A 20,554-nucleotide genomic window follows, 5' to 3' on the forward strand; every position below is an offset into this window, starting at 1 on the left:
ATACATATTTATGTCCATTTTTACCATAAGTTCTCCTCCCTGCTCAGTCAGTCTACACTTTAAATTTCACTTTCACATTCTTATTCTTCTGTTTTTGGTGATTCACATTCTTCATGAATATGCCCCCTACTGGGCAGAAGAAGAATTTCAAGCAAAAATTTACTTAAATATTGATCTGTTTCTCACCCACATCTATAATATCACTTCAGAAGACATGGATTTAACCACAGTCAAATTGATTACTTTTATGCTGCCTTTATGTGATTTTTGGAGCTTCAAAATTTTGGCACCTATTCACTTGCATTGAATGGACCAAAAGAGCTGAAATATTATTCTAAAAATCTTCATTTGTGTTTAGCAGATGAAAGAAAGTCAAACACATCTGGGATGGCATAAGGGTGAATGAATGATAAGAGAACTTAAATTTTTGGGTGAACTATTCCTTTAAGCAGCATTTGCTGTAATAACATGTATTTGAGACCAGTGCTGCAATAGGAGCTGTTCAAACAGCACACTAGATTGATTGATTTAGACTGAACGCATTTTTGCACGAAAAAGCTAGAAGCAGCAAAACACACATAATCGAATGTAGGGGTCTGGAGATACACTTTTAAAAGTGAAAATTCTTTTTACCTTACATAAGTGTCTTAAAACTGGCTCTCCTGTACTAGACACTGAAAATCTGCTGGATGCAGCACGGCGGTCAAAGTCGTCCATCTAGTCCGTGTTTACATAGAAAAAACAATGGGAAAATAGTGCAGATGGACAAAAAATGGTTCTGTGTGAACGGCCACATTTCCTGCAAGATGCTGATGACAGAGAAAGGCGCTTAAGTCATTGTCAGTACTTGGTGCACATCTTAAATTCGAATGCACAATATTTGCATTCAGATGTGCGTTTTTATCTTAAATTCAAAATGTATTTGAATTTCGAATTTTAATTTGTAGCCTTGGTACATAAATTGTTTTCGAAAGAACCATGGAACACGTAGAAATTTCTCTTTTCTTAGATTGTAAAAACCTTTTTGGAACTCTTTTATTTATGTGATGTGTTCTCAGTTGTTGGTATACTTTGGAGGACATATCAGACTCTGAATTTATTGTAGATTAATGGTGTATTTGCATATAATCAAGGAAAATGGGCATGCTTCAATTATTCCAGCTATTGCAGCACCCACAAACAGTAGGTAATTTTTTCTTTCTTTCTGCAGCCTCTGCTCAGCATGTGCAAGATGTAATAATTAGCTTAATCTCGTTAGAAACATGATTACATTTGCATAGAAAGGATAGTGTGTGACACAGGCACTGTCAGTGAGCTTAATATGATGGTATAGGTGTAGCTCTGCAGATTTTCACGTTCTTAATTTACCTGTGCAGTAGTATTACCAATTTGCAGGCTTGATAATGTTCAGTGGTTTTGCCATCTCTTTGGGCCTATAAAAAATCTGCTCGCTCTCAACATCAGTTGTTGACAAAAGAGGCATTAGGTGTTTTGAATCATCTCAGCACCCAAATTGATCCTTGAGTGTGTATGTTGACGTGCACTCCATAATGAAGGTCTCTTTTGAATTCTGCACTCATTATTTCTTTTCAGATCTTAGTAAGTGGTGTTTGTTGAAACAAGCATCTGTGTTATTATTGCTTATACTTTAGGTTTTAGGGGATGAACAAAGCTTTAGTGTATTTATGCTACGGACATTGATGCATCAGATTGTGTGGCTTGTTGAGGAAATGTGTACTGTTAGATTTCTAAGAGATTAGATTTAAACCACTGCCCCTGTGGCTTACATTGCAATTGTTGTTGAACACATGGGAACATGTGAGCTCCAGTTTCAGGGTAATGTCCACAGAGTGGCAGCAAAAGCGAGTTGTTTTTAGTTGTAAATGATGTAATGCAGTCAACAAGAATTCATATTTTACTATCCCTATTCCCTACTCCATAACCCAAACCCCAACCCTTAACCTAACCAACAGTGGAGTAAAAATGTAATTTTCAAATCACGCTCATTATTGTCTAAGTGATTGAGATTACTTCCTGGTTCCCAGTGGACTAGAACCCATGTCTCTGAGATGGCTTGTGCAACGTGCTATCTGTAGCATACGAGGGAAATGTGTTTATGCTTGAATTGATGCAAAAAGTGTCAATAATTTGGCTAAAATGATTTGAGGGTACATGAACTTTCAGAACCAGTAATGTTTTTATTTATTTATTTTTTTTTTTATATTGTGTTTATGATGGTATTTTGTGCCAATTGTAATACGTGTAATATATGCCAAGTGTAATATAAAGGCATAAATAAATCAAAGATGCTGGAAAAAATATAAAGGTATAGCTATAATCATTATTGGTCATTTATTGTCTTAAATTGTTTGCTTTGAAGCCATCTGGTGCCATATAATGCTATTTACCTCTTCGAAGAATTCCACCAAGCAAACCATCAGCTGAGATTTGCTGATGCACACGAAACAACAGTATCTTTATTCTATTTCATGCCCAAATGTATTTATTTGCACCTGAAAGAGAAACAATTTGTTTGCCATTTCACACCTTTCGTTAGAACAGTCGTATGTGTGAATTTACATTAGCTGGAGTTTTAGTCAGTGCTGACAACCCTTTTAAAACTCTCTACCGTGCTCAAATCTGTTTTGATTGTGATGGGCTTGTGGTTTGCTGCTTTCCTCATTCTCTGTAGAAAGTCACTGATGCTGTGTTTTTATTTTTTTATTTTTTTTGACGGCCGGTATATATCACTGTCGGGTGGGTGCGGGATAGGGCCAAAGGAGTATTTTGTTCCAGTGGTCAGAGAGATTCGGCACTGGAGTTCAGTGCTAATTTGACAACTTTCATGACTCATTTTCTGTTTTTCTCTCCCTTCCTGCAGTCGTATGTGAAGTCATACAGCAGACCCAACAACGTATCAGGACACTTAAGTCAGATTTAATTTTATTTTAATGTCATTACATTATGAAGCACAAAAGGCATAGTGTTAAAGCAATAACTTGCATTGTTTTGTTTTTTTGTGATTTTTCTTTCCTATGGGTTAAAGAATGTTTGCAAATGGGAAAAAGAGTAATGCATTCCTTCTTTGCAGACTTTTCTAATCAAGCACACTAGAAAACTGGAATTCACTAATTGTTTTAGGGTCATCTTGCCTTTCCATCATTCTAAGGACGCTTATCCCTGGACACCTCATGGCTAGTCATCAGTGAAGGTTTTCTATCTACCATTAGAACAGAAAGTGTCTAGAATGTCTTGAAAATCATCCTCATTCACCTCAATAACAGAGAGAAATCCCTGTGAGACCATTTTGCCAATCATAAAAAAGGTAATTTTGAACTTTATAGTCCCATAAAAGCCTCATTCTAAGTGATTGATTGAATTTTTGACTTGTAATTCGGTGTAGATCCATTTAAGTATCCATGGCTGTCAGAAGCATGCAGTATGTGGGATGCAAAATAAGTTTTCTTTTAATTATTTTTTTTTTTAAATGCATTCAGGGTACTGTTCCGCATATTAGATTAATAAGAATGTGTAAAAGGCTTATAAAATGTGTTTGAACAAAAGTTTTCTGAGCCTTACAATAGGTTTGTGAGAGGACAAGACTGAAATTTGAGATGTTTTTAGCTTACAACGTTCCCTTCTGCTAGAGCTCTCAAATTACATTCTTATTTGTGCACATTCAAATCCGGTGACTAGTGCTACAGCATGCCAGGTTTGACGTTTTTGTTTGTCTTGTAAACCTAGCGTAAGGTGGCAAGTTTGAATGTGAAGAAACGCAAATGAGATTTAAGAGGTGCGGCTGAATGTTTTTAGCAAATAATGACTCAAATTGTTGAAATATATTGTTTGCACCAAAAGTGATCGTGTCACTTTAGAAGGCATTAATTTAACCGCTGGTGTCATATGGATGACGTTTATTCTGACTGTGTGATTTTTGGAGCTTCTAAAGAGTAATCTCCATTCACTTGCATTTTAAGGACCTTCTGAGCTAAGATATTTTTCTATTTTTCTTCAAATATGTTCTGGTGAAGAAAGAATGTCATACACACCTGGGATATGATGAGGGTGAGTAAATAATGAGATTATTTTCTTTTTTTTTTGGGTGAACTATCCCAAATACACACATCCTGTCCTATTTTTTTATTTTTTTTATTTTGTGTGTGTGTGTGTGTGTGTTCCACGGAAGAAAGTCATACAGGTTCTGAAAAATGAGGGTGCCCATTTAAAAAAAAAAAAAAAAAAAAAAAAAAAAGATAATATTCTGGTTATTTTTTTTTTTAAAGGCAAATTTACTGCAGACACCTGACTGAAATTCAAAGTATTTTCTTAATCATTTGTTTTCTAGCACTGTTCTCGTCATTTGATTTAACCCTACCCTTTTCATCTGTCTCCTCACTGGTACCTGAAGTTATTGTGGGCTGCACAGAGGTGCTACTAGTACTTTTTTCTTTCCCGATTACAGAAGAAGGGTCATGGCTTCTTTACATTTTAACTTGGCATCTCAATTTAATCTGTTAATTGAATGTGATTGATTAATAACAAATAAAAAAATTAAAAAACTCATAAGAAAATAAAAAATAAATAAATAACAGTTAATCATGCACTCTGACCCATATGTAAATTCCGTGATTAGGACTTTTCCTACCAACAGATCAATTTAAGCAAGAAGTAACACCTTCGATTATGCAGTGAGTGCAGCATCAGTTTTCCAAGAGGAGGCAGAGCCGTTCGCACAGGACATGTGATTTTGTTCAAAACTGCTAGATGGAGCTCAACATAATGGAACGCTACATTCATTAAATTAATTTGCAGAGCTGTAACACTGTAAAACAGCTTTATGCGACACAAAGGGCTAAGACATCCATTTTACGCAAGTGTATATAGACAAGCTTTTAAAAAATATCCAACATGATCACACGGGTGACAACATGCTGCTTCCGAATGTTCATTTACCCTGAAATCAACCCCATTCTGCCAAATTACTGACAAGTAAATCTTTGCCTCGGTTTAAATGTGTTCATATTTTCCTGTGGCGCTACTGATAACGCCTCACACGAGCAACCTCTAAGACATTGGTTCAGGTCCAATGCAGGGCTCGACATTAACACTTGTCCACTTGTCTGGGTCGAGTGGATATTTGGGCAAGTGAAAGAGAATTTTACTTGCCCGACCAGACAAGTAGCCTGATTAAAACCTCAATAATGGAAAAATGTAATCTTGTCTTTGAATCAAACTGTAATTCCAGAATCTGCGGGAGTAAATCAGCTCTATCGCACCCCTCTCTCGCTCTCTCTCATTCTCGTGCAGCTTCCAGCAGCTAATTGAATGCTTATCAAGTTCAGGGTGAGAGCGCGCAGCAAGGAAGCGCATATTTACTAAATTTAAGATGTTACATAAATAAACAGGTAGCCTCCAAACTGTCATAAACCTGTTGATTGACATGTAAATGGCATTATACCACGTCTCTGTAGTCAAGCGATGTGATAAAACTATCACTCCTGTTTATTATCAACAAAGCTGTCTACATCGTAAGTGCACAACGTTGGAGCGATCAAATTTTGTCTCGTCACATCCTGACACTCCCTAATAATACAGCAACTTTGACAAGAAAGGCAGAAATAGCAAAAACACTTTGTGTAACACTACCAGAACTATAACTGCAGGGTGAAGAGAAATGCTTAAAACAGGCTTATTCATCAACCTGCTACATCCCCATCTCTCTCTGATGTGTACAGGTATTTTCTCTGCCGTGTGAATGAGTCCATTTTAATAGTATGTAGTAATATACATAAATAATAATATTAATTCTATAATATTACTAAAATACATATTATGAAAATATATTATCTTTAATATACATATCTGTTTTCAATATACTGTACATCATAACTGATTTAGCAGCAAGGTTCTCTCAGGATTCTGTTAACATTTTCAAAGCATTTTGTCAACATGAAATGGCCATTTGTAATGCTACTGGTATGAACTGACTTGTATACTCTTAAAGAGATAGTTTAACTAAAAATAAAAAAAATTCTGTCATCATTACTCGCCTTCATGTTGTTCCAAACCTGTCTAAATTTCTAGAACCTTTGGAACTAATTAGGAGATGTTAGGGAGAATAATAGTTTCAGTCGCTATTCACTTTCACTGAATGAGAAAGAGAAAAAATAAATAAAAAAATGCACATGACAATGCTTAATGTCAAGCCCTGCAATGGAAAGCAGGAAGTAATAGCATTCACATAAACAACAATCGCAATTTGGAGGTCTTAATATTTTGCTCTTAAACGTAATTTGTACTCTACTGACAGTAGGTTTGGATTTGGGCGTATGATTTATAAAATCTGCATTCCTGTTGACTGTATTATATCATTCACTAAAATTACACTTCACTTTTGGCACCACTCTATGGACATTTCACCTCATGCATGCCCGTACGTTCAACAACACTTTAATTTTCGGCCACTAGGGGCAGTGCTTCGAATTTTGGTAAGAACAGACCTATTTTGCTGAATTCGCAGTGACGTCAGTCTGAAAATATTGCAGTCAGCATGCAAGAATGGGTCTTAATGAACGACTCCTAAATCTACATCTGAAGGATTGGCAATTTGATTACAAAATGGATTGCTGTGGACTATAGGACAGCGATTGGCCGCTAATAAACAATATAGGCCTGTTCACTTCTGTAGCTACCTTTTGTCATGTCTATTCAACGCTTCTGTCTGCCATAAGGTAATATCTTTGAATTATGTTCAATTGGGGGCTTTTCACAGCAAATATTCATGTATGCGATTAATTTAAGGCAGATGCTGTTTGCACCCTGATGCAACTAGTGGCAGATATTATTTGCACCCTAACCTGGTGCAAATAATGGTAGATACTAATTGCACGCTGGTGCAAACAGCATCTGACAGCGTCAGATACTATTTGCACCCATATTTAAATACTAACATACAGTATATGGGCATCACTGCAGTGTGTTTATTGTGTATATTTAGAGTCCCACAGACACACTACATTAACCCCTACCCCTAAACCTAACCCCAACTTTCCCTTAGAAAAAAATAGCCTTGGTTTTACTACAGTAACCATGGTTTCACCATAGTATTTTTTTGTAAATTTACAGTAACCACAAAATTAACCATGGTTACTATATTACCACCATATTACTGTAATAACACTATGGTTAATTGCATTAAAACTATGGTTTCTGCCAAAAAACATGGTTACTACAATATTAGTAATACAGCAACGCAATCCACACACAAGCGATGCCGAGCCACGGGAACGAGTGCGATCTACAGACCCTGCCTCCAGAACAAACCCTTCTCTGCACTCCTCGACCTTCACCATGACCAAATCTCTGCGATAAAATCAACCTTTATATTCATTTTATATCTATTATTTTAAGTAGTATTAAAGGAAATATTGAGAGTGGAAACAGGAAATCGGATGGGAAAAAGGGTGGGACAAAATACGGATTTGAACCACGGTTCGACATACATTCACACACCATCTTTACACCCCACACCACTGCAGCGACATCTATTGGTTAGTTTGTCATATATTTATTGTGGTTCCACCAGACTATTGTGGTAAAAATAGCTGCACTGTGTGGCAGATGGTTTTTACACTGGGGCGAAAATATACACTCTGTTAATGTAATTAATTAATTAGCATATAATGCAATTAACTGGCTTTACATTTGATATCGATTGACAGCCCTAATTTAAATGTCTCACAATTTGATGTATACCACACTCAGACAGCCAGACTGCAGATTGTTGGCCTCAGTGACCCATCGCTGGTGCTCGTGATTGCTTGCCAGGCTCCGCTGACCTTGTAATAGGTGGTGGCACCTTGGAGACCCCAGCTGTCAGTGTTGGCTCCTGTAGACTGTACACTGTCCAGGACTATATGCCCTTTAAATGACTCAAATGCTGAAACCTTTGAAACGGACGGGACTCGCAGTGAGCACTCAGCAAAAAAAGGGACCTAGTTATTTCCCTGTGCTGAAATAAGGGCACTTTTGGCCTTTTCATGGTCTCAGAGTCCTTGTGATGGAATCAGTATAAAATCACTGAAGCTCTGGAAATTTCCTCGGTTCTGGAACTTTGTCTTTTATTTTAGCTCAGCCGTGTTGGGAAATTCTGTTAGAGAATATACTGCCAAAAGAAGCTTAATGCATGTACAAACATTGAGATTTAAGACATTTAGCAGACACTCTTATACACAGTGACTAACAAAAGTGCTTTAGCATTGCTTTGTGATGAACTGATGGCAAGTATGCAATTTGGAATGCTATAAGTCTTACCTGCACAAACACAGTACAAACATGTTCTACAGTCATGCACATTCAAACTCACAAATGTTTGTGCCAAGTACATTTTAAATGCAACTTCCATCCATCCATATTTATATATTTATTTAAACACTGGTGGCATGATTATTGGTGTTTGTCCAAAACACGTCTAAGTTTGAACTACTTCACAAATTTAGGTGCATAACATGCCTAATTACCACTTCCAAAGTTTTTGGTCCATTCTTTTGAAAATTTGTGGACACAAATAATCAGCCACGTGTTGAGAAATTGTGTCTTTATTTGCTTTCGGAACCCTAGCTTTGCACAACAAACTCAATCTCTTCACTGCTCACAGTGAGTTTTTCGTTTAGGAGCCTTCTGAAGACCTGCAGAGAAAATTATTGATTATTTCTAAGTAAGAGTCAGTTGTGCCCGACTTCAAACACCTCATCTCTGTTTGCGTGGCTCTGCTCTGCAATACAGTTGGAATATCAAACCGAAAATATGCTGACTTGTCCGCAGGAAAATATCTGAAAGAGCACAGGCTTATATTTGTTTTGAAAAAGCAATATGAGGAATCAAACAAAGTGGTTAAACAGTTATTTTAAGGTTTAGAAGTGATGATATGGTTCTGCTGGATTTTTGGAGTCTAGCAAGCATAGGTAATTGCAGTCTAAATTGGGGACTGTTGAGGCAGGTAGAAGAGATTAATCTGTTGGTTAATCAGTGCTTATTCAGGTTTACAAGCTGGAAACTTGAATGTCAGTCACACATTTTTGGTTATTGGAAAATAGTGTTTTTGTATGGGTCTTTTAAGTGTAGAAATTTATTGATCTTACTCCAACATGATCTCACAGGAATTCAACATGTGGCCTCTGAATGTTCATGCACCTTGAAAACAACCCAATACTGCAGAGTTATTGACTAGTACCATCCCCCATCAGACATTTTTGCATCAATTCAAATTTGTTCACCTTTCCCTCTCGTGCTACTGATGTACAACTAAGTATGTTGTGCAGGAATCCTCTGAGACACAGTTTCTGGTCCCATTAAAACCAGGAAGGAATCGCTTTCACATAAACAGTGATGAACGTGATTCAGTGGTTGAGTTTTTGCTCTTAGATTACATTTTTTACTCCACTGACATTTAGGTTTAGGGGGTAGAGTTTTATAAAATATGCATTCCTGTTGACTGTATTACATGACTTTAAAAAAAATTAAAAAATAAAAATACATCTTGCTTTTGGAGCCACTCTGTGGACATTTCATCTGGAAACTGGAGCTCACATGCGCCCATACGTTCAACAACACGTTTAGCTTCAGACACTGGGGGCAGTTATTCGAATTTCGGTTAGCGCAGACCGATTTCAGCAGCAGAACTTTTGACCAACTGTTACCGAATTTACAGTGCAATCAATCTGAAACATTTGTTTTGCTTTTTTTTTTTTTTTTTTTTTTGTCTTGTTTAAGTTGTGTGATGTTGCTGAACAATCTGTAAATGCTGTTGTCCTATGTCCAAGTTTACAAATTCTTCATTTATGGAGCCTTTGTTAGGCAGATGGTGAAAACAAAGGCTTTGCATTATTTGTAAATGCATGTCTTTCTTTTACATTTTTTTAACAGCTTTTTCCTTGCTTTCATCCACTGCAGCTCTGAGGTGATTGAGCCAGTGCAGTGGACTAGCTCAATCCATTTCGTAGTCTATGCCTCATTAGATCCGCTTAGAGCAAACGGGAGTGGATTTCTCTCTCAGAGCCACTTATTTATCTCTGATGCATGGCTGAATCTCACCCTCATACCTGAGGAATGAAATCTTGTCTGTACGTCTGCAGTTCTATTTAGAGTGAAGAATGCAGCATACAAACGCAAAGTCATTTACAAGTTGGTTTAGACTGAAGGAAAAGGCTACTGCTCAGAGGTTGCTCTATTATACCTCAGGAGACTGGATTATCAACGTTGCCTCAGGAATTTAAACTAAAATTCCTTAGGAGAGTAAAAATAAATACATATGAAACACATGTTAACATATAGACTGCTTTACACACCATTGAAACATACTGTTTTGATATACAGTACAATCCCAAAATCAATCATGCCTGATGGTCCCAGACTCTTTGTGGGCTCAGTATGGAGTCGATTTAACTGATATTTCTTCGCCAATGTGACTGTAGTGTGCTGTAATCTATCTGAACTGCTGTTCACATCTCATTCCTTCATTCATATTTTAGCTTCTATGTCTTATAGCTTGATGTTCACAGTGGGTGACTTTCAGAATCACAATCTCTCTTGTTCCATTTGGTTGCCATGGAGATCAGCAGTACTTTGATGTTTAAGTAATGCTATTATTTTCAAGGGAATGTTATATGGATTAATGCTATTATAAGCAGCCAAAATACACTCTGAATGGGGTCTATTTTTGCACCATATTATCAGATGAAGTACTCTTCTGGACTGTTCTGATGAAAAAATCACAGCTTACACCATTAAATTTTAATGCTGTGGAATAAAATCATTGAAGTGGAAAAAACGTTTGTCAAACTTCAGCAGTAATTTAACACTGTTTAAATTACTTTATGAGCTTACAGATCCCAACCCTTAGGACAGTTGGTTACAGCTTGTGGCAACAATAATGACTTCAAAAGATGTAAAAACAAAGAACTAGTGCTCTTTTAAAGGATATATATATATATATATATATATATATATATATATATATATATATATATATATATATATATAGTTTACTCAATTTTAAAGAGTATCCTTAAGAAAATCTTGCCCTAAAATCAAATATGGCACCTTTAAATGTGTCAAGTGAAGTTTGCTGTCAGTGACGTTTGGTCATGAGACATCAACAAGATCACATAAGAAATCGACATGTTGCTTCCGAATGTTCATGTACCCGGAAATCAACCCCATTCTGCTGAATTTATTACAAATGCCATGCCCCATTAGACATTTTTGCATCAATTAAAACATGATCACCTCCTCTCTAGCGCTGATTGTGCGGGCAACAGAGACATGTGTTCTGGTCCTGTAGGAAGTAATTACGTTCATATTAACGATGAGCGTGATTCAGAAGTTTCATTTTCATTCTAAAATAACATTCTTATTCCACTGACGGTTAGGTTTAGGGTTGGGGTTAGGGTATTATATAATTTACAACCAAAAATACAACTCGCTTTTGGCGGCTGTTTGTGGACATTCCACCCAGAAACTAGAGCTCACACGTGCCCATATGTTCAACAACACTTCCAGCTTCAAGCTGGTTTAGATGCTTGGACATCAAGCTGGTGGACCTGAGGTGAACTGGTAAACCACCTTGGTGAAGCATCTGAAACCCAGCTTTAAAGGTTTTTTTTTTTTTTTTTTTTTTTTTTCCAGCAGTGAAAACAACTTTTTATAATTTTCTGACTGTGCCAAGCCCAGACACTGCAATTTCAGTCTGAACATTTTCTCTCTACTGATTATTAGTCTCGATAATGGAAATATTTCCACTTTATCTCTGAGATAAGGAATCTTATTGGTGAAAGTGGACTTGCTTAGATAACACTTGGTTTGCCAAGTTGGCCAGTTGCCTGCTGGGCATTTTGGCAGACTGTGTGCGCCGTGAAGCTTTTGGCAGATACTGTCTTTCACCTCTGATCTAAAATGTGTTATTTTTAGGTATGTGTGATCCATAACAAAAGGATGCTTTTATAAATGCTGATGAGCAGTTGCTTCAGCTAATGAATGATAGGCCTTTTAATTCTTTTTGAATTCAGTCTTTGATGCTTGGGAATCAATCTGTCATCATAAGGCATAATTGTAAGTAGAAGCAAGAGATACACTTTCCTTTTCAGATGATCAGATTAGATGGAAGGCCTTCTGGCAAAACCTTCAACTTGAAACATTTAAGGATTAAGTCAATGGGTGAAGTATTTATTTAATCCAATGATGATAAGATGTGTCTGTAACGAGTTCTCAAGATGGGCAAGGAGGAAGCTGGGGCCGGCTTGACAAACATGTAGACATTTTTATTGACACTTTTCAGTGTACAACAAGACTTCTTCGCTTTTCAGCATCACATACAAAACGCCCTGCTTTTCAGCAGTCATGTTTAAACTCATTGACACACAGAAAGACAGCTTTATGCATCTCTCTCTCCCCGTCTGCCGCTGTCTCCTCTCCTTAAAATGAGTGTGCGTAAATGATGACAGATTTTCATTTTTGGGTGAACTACAGTTTTCCTTTACTTAAATGACAATTTTCGCCTATGATTTTGGAGCAAAACTACAGGTCAAAAAAATAACCTTAGAAAGGTGGCATATATATATATATATATATATATATATATATATATATATATATATACACACATATTAAAAACAATAAATAAATACATGTACCCCTCATTGCCGTTAGCAACAGAGTCATTCTACTTTATGGTTCACCTAAATTATTCTTTTGACTTGAGACACCACGTAACAGTAACTAAGCAATCACCATCCCTCAGCAAGCTTTGAACCATCATACATAAGACCTGCATGCAACACCTTCTCAGCTATTGTGTTCTTAACCCTAAAGAAGAATCTAGTGGGCAAGGATAAAAGCAGTTTGAGCCAGTTGAGTTAAATCCCTAGTGACAATAGCAGTGCCAATCTCAGCCCTCGACTGGAGAGATAAATCCCGTCTTCCACAAAAGGGCTCTGTTCCCATCTCAGTATTAGTCACCTTGTCTATTCTCGGACACACACTTGATTGACCATCCTTCTTCAAGGGCTTTATTTCAAAGGAGGTTGAAGGGTTTGTGCTGTGGCTCTGATGCATGTAATAAGAGATGGAAAAATTCAAAGCTTCGGTACTTTCTCTGATGGTCTCATTCCTGTTATTTCAGTATGATTACGTTAGCCTTCACTTGAGGGCTGTACTCATGATGCGATAGATAGATTATTGAATAGCACCCCGAATTCTATTAGTGATTTTACATTTCTGGTAACAGGAAAAACAATACACAAAAGACATAAATAGAGAGACATTGATAATCGGTTTGACCAATTTTGTTTTAACAATATTCACACTTTCGTTATCTGCAAAAAAAAATAAAAAATAAAAATAAAAAAAATATTCAGTATCAGATCTACCAATAAATGCTCCTATTTAGTGGGTTTCTAAAGAATAGCACCCAACAACATTATTTCACCACTCATTCAAAAGGAAACAATACAAGTAACCGATAATCAGTTTGACCAATATTTTTTTTTACTGATATTCACAATTTTATTCTTAATCTGATATCGACTCTTTAATATCGGATCATTATTTCACCACTTTATATTCAAAAGAAAACAATAAAATAACTGAAAATCTGTTTGACCAATATTTTTTTTTTTTTACAGATATTCAAATTTTCTTAATCTGTTATCGGCTCTTCAGTATCGGATCTACCAAGAAATGCTGCCATTTGGTGGGTCCCTAAAGAATATCAACCAACTGCATCAAAGTAAAAACAAGAACTAAAGTTGTTCACAGTTAAACCAGGTTATGTATTGTATTGTTCATATAATTACTTAACTTTTTATATAATTTAAGATATATTCAAAAAAAAAAAAAAAAAAAAAAAATCATTAAATTATTATTTAAATATACACATTTTGAATATCACCACGATTTCTGTTAGTGCTTCTAATTTTCTAGTAGCAGGAAAAACAATACTCCAAAGACATGAATATAGAGATACACCAATAATTGGTTTGACTTATTTAATATATTGTTTGCATACGTAAATTACTCAACTTTTTAAATTAAGCTTTGCATTTTAAGCTTAACAGTTTGACATAATCCAAAATCTAAAATCATTTTGTGACCATTTGGATCACAAAACAACTTTGCATACTATAATGGCATAAATAATAAAATAACAGTATTAGCAATAATAACACATTATTATTAATAATAATAATAATAATAATAATAATAATAATAATAATAATATTATTCAATGATTCTTGAGAAAAGGGACAAAACATGTTTTAAATCTTAGTTTTTTAATTTTTAATACTAAATTCATTTGAAATGGATATATTTGAAGACAAAGGACTCAGCTAACAAGCTATGTAAGGGAACAGGTTTTTAACAAAAGCGTTTCAGTGGTAAAATACGCTGGCTACCACCCCTGGAGTTCGCTAGTTCAAATCCCAGGGCGTGCTGAGTGACTCCAGCCAGGTCTCCTAAGCAACCAAATTGGCCCAGTTGCTAGGGAGGGTAGAGTCACATGGGGTAACCTCCTCGTGGTCGCTATAATGTGGTTTGTTCTCGGTGGGGCGTATGGTGAATTGAGCGTGGTGTGAAGCCTCCACACGCGCTATGTCTCTGTGGCAACGCGCTCAACAAGCCACGTGATAAGATGTGCGGGTTGACTGTCTCAGACGCGGAGGCAACTGGGATTCATCCTCCACCACCCGGACTAAGGCGAATCACTATGCGACCACGAGGACTTAGAGCGCATTGGGAATTGGGCATTCCAAATTGGGAGAAAAAGGGAAAAAATCCAAAAAAAAAAAAACAAAACAATAAAAGTGTTTCTTTCTGAAAATTGACATTTTCAGAAATGTCAATTTCTGTATAACTTGAACTCAAATGCCAAAATTATTTTCACAATTCTTAAAATAAATAATGACAATGGGATGACGGAGTTGACACATTGAAACTGTGACTGCAGAGACTTAAACATTGTTTGTTTAAGATATTCAACAAATTTTAAACTTACCAGACCGATGCTGCATCCCAATTTGCCTACTTATACTATGCCCTTAAAGTGTGCACTCTTTTTGTGATGGAAAAGTGTCTACACTTTAGTGTGTAGCAAAAAAGTGTGGAGTTTTGGGACATACTATCAAGTCATAAAATCACTTCTTGTAACCAAAGACCCCTCAGTCGCATTGACACGTGCATCCTATGACCGTACACTGACCTGTCAATCATCCTGTTACCATTTTCATGAGATGCACATTCCTTATTTCATTTTTACAATCATTCATTAATTATTCTTCATTGCATTTCATTTACGAGACCTTTCATGGCTTCCTACCATATTGGAGAAGAAACAGTTCGCCATAGAAGATCTGTTCCAGGGTGTTTTGTGTGGTGAACCACGAATGTTTTGATATCATCATGCATGTATTTAATGCAAACCAAACTCATCTCTTTTCCTATCGTTATCTCTGGTCAATGTGTGATGTTCACAATGTGTTGCAGATTTTATATTTAAAGTTAAAATGTGATCTTATGATTTATCATCAACTAAAGTAAAAATCTTGTATGATATACTTAACTTGTGTGTTATACCAAGCCAAAAAGACAGAACACATGAATGACATTGTGCTGGATCACTTTATTTGTTAATTTTTCCTTTGGCAGAGTCACATACTGTTTATATTATTACAACAGTATCTTGAAAGAGAATCTGACCTCCGCTATATTTCAGTGATACAATAAATGACAAAAATAAAATGAACAGACAATTGTGTGTGATAACCCCGTTTTTAATCAATATAGTGCTGAATTGTTTTTTTTATTTTTTTCGAAAAAGAAGCTCTAAGAACACACAAGAGCATCCACAACATGCAGTACAAATACAGTAGATGGACATAACAGAATGCATGATGATAAGATGAAGATTATTAATCATTCATTTCTTTTCTAATCAATCTAAATGAAGCAGCTTGATCTTTCACAATTTAATGAGCTGATCAGCGCCTTCGTCCGACAGTGAGAACACAGTAGTTTCTCTTTACAGCATTCAAACAAACTTACGTAACATTTAATATTGTCTTATGTTGTAAAAACATGAAGAGGAGATGCACTGTCGGTCTTATCGCCATGTTTGTAGTTTTTCATGTATTACAATTGTAGTTCTGAAGTGAACAGTCACACTCCTCTTCCGTCATGCAAGGGATTGTGGGCAATATGTGTTCACGGATCCACACATCGGAAATCTTCAGAAATAGTGGACCATCCAGGCAACTTTGGGACACTCATTTACACATACTATGATTTGGGACACCCTTACATTTATCTCGGGTACTGTTTCAGACTGAATTCACAGTGAGATCGGAAAGAGTAGGTCGACATTTAGCTAAAATCGGCATACAGTATACTTACAGAAATTTGGAACACTGCCCCCTGTGGCCAAAGTGGTAAGTGCTGTTGAGCATATGGTCACGTGTGAGCATCATTTGATGTAATGTAATGTCCGCAAAGTGAGTTGTTTTCTGCTGTACAGGCACATATGAGGAATGCCTGTTTTATAAAGTCTACAACCCAACCCAAACCTATACCTAACCTTAAAGTAATAGTTCACCCAAAAATGAAAATTCGCTGATAATTTACTCACCCTCAGGCCATCCAAGATGTATTTGAATTTCTTTCTTCATCAAAACAGAATTTAAGATTTTCAGGATTTAATTTCAGGCCTCCTCCTTTACACAATGCAAGTGAATGTACTCCATTTTTTGACGGTCCAAAATGCATATTTAGGGTGCATCAAAATAATCCACACGACTCCAGTCGACAAATAAAGTTCTTCTGAACCCAACCGATTGATTATTTTTAGAAACAAAACAATAATTTTTAACTACAAATGTTTGCTGACGTAAGCTCGTTGGTAAGGTCACGCCTCACATGGAGGAGGAGTCAGGAAGCACGTCATTGTTTACAAGAGGAACGCTGTACAAAAGTTTAATTGTCTTTGCTGTAGATTTGTATTTGTATAAGTGTATTGTTCAATATGGTCATTTGGCGTGTGTATCCTGGATGCTTCAACCTTCAGAGACCCCAAAAGAAATGCACGCCGGGAAAAATATTAAATTTTCATCGATTGCCTATACATGATCATGAGCGATTGAGGCTCTGGCTTATTGCGCTGAACCTGGATATCAGTACTTCCCTACATTCTCTCAAATATTGGAGGGTGTGCAGTGAACATTTTACCCCAGAGGATTTCAGACCATCGATAGAAACAAAGGGTCGATATCTGAATTCATCGGCTGTGCCCGTGCTGTTTTTCCAGCGAACTCAGGTACTGTATGTGTGAAAACTTTGTCACTGTCACGCCTCCCTCGGGCTCTGCACCTCCCTCAGCACTCCACTCCTCATCACCCAATTTCTAATTCACCACACCTGCACTCAGTTCACTCGCTCATCACTGCCTGCATAAATAAGTTTGTGAAGCTTCTCTTCTGTGTGATATCACCTGTACCATTGATCTCACTGTGTAAACCCTGTAAATCCTGTGAATCTCAGTAAACGCTCTCGCACTTGGTTTCACTAACTTCAACTTGTGTGGCTTGAATTCCTGACAGTCATATAACCTATATATTTCTGCTGAAGAAAAAGCACAAGTAGATAACGCAACGGCATTGCTCCGAAATAAAGGATGGTTATTTACTGCAGTAATGTTTTTTTATTATTATTTGGAAATTATTTTTTATTTTATATTGTTTTGAAATTGTTTTGGACTGTTTGGTTTGTGAATGGCACTTGGTACATTTGCATATGCATTTTGGACCGTCAAAAAATGGAGTACATTCACTTGCATTGTTTAGAGGAGGAGGCCTGAAATGAAATCCTAAAAATCTTAAATTCTCTTTTGATGAAGAAAGAAACTCAGATACATCTTGGATGGCCTGAGGGTGAGTAAATTATCAGCAAATTTTCATTTTTGGGTGAACTATTCCTTTGTAATGTAATGTTACAGATGAAAATGCAACGTCCACAGCGCTGCCGTCACTGATTATGCGATCGCGATTACTCCCTGGTCATGATGGGATTCAATCCGCAGTCTTCCTTGCTAATATGACACGCATCCAGATGTGACACACTTCTGGGTGCGCCACATGGGAAAGCAATTGAGCTGCGAGGACATGACAGCGGTCCGTGAGTCGGCATTATGTCGCCGATCCTAGTGTACCGGAACTATCAGAAACAACATGCCGACCGTGTGATCATGTTGACTGTTTAGGTTGGATAGGGTCCAGATTGGGACGAAGGCATGTGTCAAACTGTTGCATCCAACATGAGCAGGAAGTGGGAAAGGGGTCCTCAGAGTTATAGCTGACCATGATATTGTCTGATTTATTCAGGATTATAAAAAAATTTGACTTAAAGTGAGGACATGACTTTGATTGGCAGTTTTTTTATTTTTATGGAAAATATAAAGTTTACTTTATTGTTTGATATATTACAGATCCCTACCTTTAATTTGATGTTTATATTTATTAATTTGTTGCATTTTTAAACACTTTGTTTGGCAGTTTAACATTGTGACCACTTGCTGAGGACAGGCTAAACGTGCACTCAGTAATTTTTTCCCCATTAAAAAAGTTTTACTCCTAAAGAAATGAATAGTATTTTTTTAAACATATGTATAAAAAAAGCATTAGCACTCTAGTCGTATCAGTAACCTTATAAAAGCGGTTTTATTCTATATGGAGCAGGGGCACCCTCATGGGGGCTGCCATTTTAGAATCACATGACCAGCAGAATACTACTCACTTAATCTCAGTAACCGTCTTGTTATTTGACACTTTAACTCTTGGATTAAATTAATCAATATTACTATATTATTACTATAATATTACTACTAATGAATTACAAATATTCATAAGACAGGTTATTTATTTATTGTAATCTAATTATTATTCATTTATTACTGTTAAAAATTCATAAATAGGGCTGGGAAATTTAACACTTTAATTTCTGAGATTTATATATTTTGGTTGAATGCGTAAAAAAAAATTACGCAATTAAAGCAGTATCTGTTTATTTGTTTTTTTTCCTACCTGTGCCTTCATGCGGTATGAGAAAAGTGTCCTGAATTGTTCCTGGCAGGCTACTCAGTACATGCTCTAATTAGGGTGGGGGCAGGGTTAGGGCATCTGCTGCCTGCCAGGAACAAACCCAGGCACATTTTGTCACCGTAGCATAATCATCCTGTCTCGTGTTTTGTGTAACTTCTTTGTGTGGGCGCATGAGTCGGGTTGTTGGTTACTGCCGTGCGCCCCCCCAGTGATGTCACGGTGGCATCATCGTTCCCTGTTTGTTTTGGTCAAAGCGTGTTTACATTTGCCCTTATGTGTTTCAGGTGCCGCTGGCATGCGGAATCAGCATTTACATGGGAACCCTGATTGTTTATATGGGAACGCTGTTCATGACAACTTTCAGCTGCGGGCGGCACCTGCCCCTTGTTTGTTTCCTGCTCATTTAAATCCCCTCATGTGTCATGTCTGACACTGGATTGTTCAATGTGGCTTAAAGTTTATGTAGTTCAATGCTGAATGTGGTCTAGCTTATGCTAATGTGTGTGCTGTCAAGCAACTAACCTTACTCTCTGTGTCTAGTTGGTGCTGACTCATATATCAGTTTTCGCCACCACAAGTTTAAGTTGACATTTATTGTTGTAAATAAATCCTTTGAACTGTTCCTCTGCTAGTGTGTCTCTGTTGTTCTCACACTGGCTCTGACAATTTTACCCTATTATTAATAAAAGTCCACTGGAAAATGCCAGAATTTTGCCCAACTTGTAATTACAGCATGTCCACTGATTTTATGGCATGTATACATATATTTGTATTAAAGATTAATATCTGTAAAATGTGTCTAATAAACTCTATTCGCAAATACATGTACATATTTAAATAATTAATTATAATGAAAATTTGTAGTAATCTATCATATAGGGATGCCGAGGTGTGAGATTTTGACTGTTAGATTACCGTCTGAGAAAAAACGCGGTTAACCGTTTTACAATTATTTGCAAATTTTATTTTTATGAAACAGCACTGAGGCAAAAAAGGTATATCATATTACAACTGAATGTGTAAGTGGAAGTATTTCTTAGGGATATATGGACTCTAAGCACAGCCATACAAACTACTAAATACACAATAAATAAATAAATAGAAGGTATATAATAAGAGATGCAACACCACTTATCTGCATACCGGGCGCAAAATGCGCTTCATTGTAACTGCTTGTGGTTGCTTCAGAACTGCATAACTGTAAGATCATTGAGGGTGCACAACAAGTAGTTTACGGCATACAACAGTTTTGTCTTCTGCAACAGAATATTAAAGCGATCCGTTGTCTGTCAGACACCCCGATATAAAGACTCCATAAACATACTGACTTTTAATCTGTCCACAAAACCTCACAAATAAACCTGTAGACTTTGCTTAAAGCAAGCTATTTAAAGTCCAATAATGACTAAAATTGA

Source organism: Myxocyprinus asiaticus, chromosome 50 (genome assembly GCF_019703515.2).
Source record: "Myxocyprinus asiaticus isolate MX2 ecotype Aquarium Trade chromosome 50, UBuf_Myxa_2, whole genome shotgun sequence".
Lineage (NCBI taxonomy): Eukaryota > Metazoa > Chordata > Actinopteri > Cypriniformes > Catostomidae > Myxocyprinus > Myxocyprinus asiaticus.